Source organism: Accipiter gentilis, unplaced genomic scaffold (genome assembly GCF_929443795.1).
Source record: "Accipiter gentilis unplaced genomic scaffold, bAccGen1.1, whole genome shotgun sequence".
In the NCBI taxonomy this organism is placed as follows: Eukaryota; Metazoa; Chordata; class Aves; order Accipitriformes; family Accipitridae; genus Astur; species Astur gentilis.
This window is the reverse complement of record NW_026060792.1, coordinates 25,870-28,795: the sequence shown is the minus strand read 5'-3', so window position 1 is coordinate 28,795 and position 2,926 is coordinate 25,870.

The following is a 2,926-nucleotide window of genomic DNA, read 5'->3' as shown; positions in this document are numbered from 1 at the left end:
GGGGGTGGGTTTTGGGGAGATTTGGGGGGGGGTTGGGGGTGGGGGAGGGGTTCGGGGGGAATTTGGGGGGTGTTGGGGGGGTGGGGGAGGGGTTTTAGGGCACCAAAGGGGTTTGGGGGATTCTGGGGGGGGGGGAGGGGTCCTAGAAGAATTTTGGGGGGGGGGGGTCTAAGAGGGATTTAGGGGTCTCAAAAAATTTGGGGGTCCCTGGGGGGGGATTTAGGGGTGCGGGGGGGTCGCAAAAAATAAAATTTGGGGGTCCCAGGGGGGGTCCCAAAAAATTTTGGGGGTCTCAGGGGGGGGATTTTGGGGTCTTGGGGGGGTCCCAAAAAATTTGGGGGTCCCAGGGGGGGGGGTCCCAAAAAATTTGGGGGTCCCAGGGGGGAATTTTGGGTCCGGGGGGGTCAAAAAATTTGGGGGGTCCCAGGGCGGAATTTTGGGTCCTGGGGGGGTCCCAAAAAATAAAATTTGGGGGTCCCTGGGGGGAAATTTTGGGTCTTGGGGGGGGTCCCAAAAAATTTTGGGGTCTCAGGGTGGATTTTTGGGTCCTGGGGGGTCCCAAAAAAAATTTTGGGGGTCCCTGGGGGGAAATTTTGGGTCTTGGGGGGGGTCCCAAAAAATTTTGGGGTCTCAGGGTGGATTTTTGGGTCCTGGGGGGTCCCAAAAAAAATTTTGGGGGTCCCTGGGGGGGAATTTTGGGGTCCTGGGGGGGGGATTTGGGGGTCCTGGGGGGGGTCCCAAAAAATTTGGGGGGTCCCAGGGCGGAATTTTGGGTCCTGGGGGGTCCCAAAAATTTTGGGGGGTCCGAAAAAAAATTTTGGGGATCCCAGGGGGGGAATTTTGGGGTCCTGGGGGCGAATTTTGGGGTCCTGGGGGGGGGATTTGGGGGTCCTGGGGGGGGTCCCAAAAAATTTGGGGGTCCCTGGGGGGGAATTTTGGGTCCTGGGGGGGTCCCAAAAAATAAAATTTGGGGGTCCCCGGGGGGGGGGGGTCCCCAAAATCTCACCATGTCTGACGGGGGGGTCCCAGCGTCTCCCTCGGGGGGTCCCGGAGGCTCCGGGGGGTTTTTATCCCCCTGGGGGTGGGGGAGGGGGTGGGGGCGTGGCTATTCCCAAAATAGCCCCCACCCCCCCCAGGCCACGCCCTTTTTTTGGGGGGGGGGGCCCCCCCCCCAAAAAAAAGGCGCCTTGAAGTGGCCTTAAAGGGAGAAAAAGGGTTAAAAATAGAAAGTGGGGGGAGGGGAGGGGGGGGAGGGGACCCCAGCACCTGCCACCCGCCCCTCCCCCACACCGGGGTGGGGGGGGGGTGGGGGGGGGGAGGGGAGAAATCAGGGAGGTCACGGCTCCGGAACCGGTATTCCCAGTGTTCCCAGTGCTCCCAGTGCTCCAGAACCGGTATTCCCAGTGCTCCCAGTACTCTGGAACCAGTATTCCCAGTGCTCCCAGTATTCCCAGTGATCCCAGTGCTCCAAAACCAGTATTCCCAGTGCTCCCAGTACTCCGGAACCGGTATTCCCAGTGCTCCCAGTATTCCCAGTGCTCCCAGTGCTCCAAAACCAGTATTCCCAGTGCTCCCAGTACTACAGAACCGATATTCCCAGTGCTCCCAGTATTCCCAGTGCTCCAAAACCAGTATTCCCAGTGCTCCCAGTACTCTGGAACCAGTATTCCCAGTGCTCCCAGTATTCCCAGTGCTCCAAAACCAGTATTCCCAGTGCTCCCAGTACTCTGAAACCGGTATTCCCAGTGCTCCCAGTATTCCCAGTGCTCCCAGTGCTCCCAGTATTCCCAGTGCTCCCAGTATTCCCAGTGGTCCAAAACCAGTATTCCCAGTGCTCCCAGTGCTCCGGAACCAGTCTTCCCAGTGCTCCCAGTATTCCCAGTGCTCCCAGTAGTCCCAGGAGTCTGAAACCAGTGTTCCCAGTACCTCCACTGCTCCAAAACCAGTATTCCCAGTGTTCCCAGTACTCCAAAACCAGTATTCCCAGTGCTCCCAGTGCTCCCAAACCAGTGTTCCCAGTGCTCCCTGTACTCCAAAACCAGTATTCCCAGTGCTCCCAGTATTCCCAGTATTCCCAGTGCTCCCAGTGCTCCGGAACCAGTATTCCCAGTGCTCCCAGTACTCTGAAACCAGTATTCCCAGTATCCCCAGTGCTCCCAAACCAGTATTCCCAGTATTCCCAGTGCTCTGGAACCAGTCTTCTCAGTGCTCCCAGTATTCCCAGTGTTCCCAGTGCTCCCAGTACTCCAAAACCAGTATTCCCAGTGACAGCAGTGATCCCAGTGCTCCGAAACCAGTGTTCCCAGTGCTCCCAGTACTCCAAAACCAGTATTCCCAGTGCTCCCAGTGCTGTGGAACCAGTATTCCCAGTGCTCCCAGTATTCCCAGTGTTCCCAGTGCTCCCAGTACTCTGAAACCAGTATTCCCAGTATTCCCAGTGGCCTGAAACCAGTGTTCCCAGTACTTCCACTGCTCCAAAACCAGTATTCCCAGTATTCCCAGTCCTCCCAGTCCTCCCAGTATTCCCAGTCCTCCCAGTATTCCCAGTTCTCCCAGCATTCCCAGTATTTATTCCCAGTATTCCCAGTTCTCCCAGTTCTCCCAGTACTCCCAGCATTCCCAGTATTTATTCCCAGTGCTCCCAGTATTCCCAGTATTTATTTATTGATTTATTGATTTATTCCCGGCATTCCCCCTACTTATTCCCAGTTATTCCCTCCCCGTGACGTCACGTCCGTCCCTCCCCACCATTTCCGGCCGTTGGTTTCGTCCCCACCCCCCACCCCCACCCCGGAAGTGGGCGGGGCCTGAGAGCCGGGATCGAGGGCGGGGGTGGGGCCGGGCGGCCTCCTCCGGTCACGTGGGGCCGCCGCGCTCACGTGACCCCGGCGGAGGAGAGGGGCGGGGTCACGTGGCCGCCGCCGCG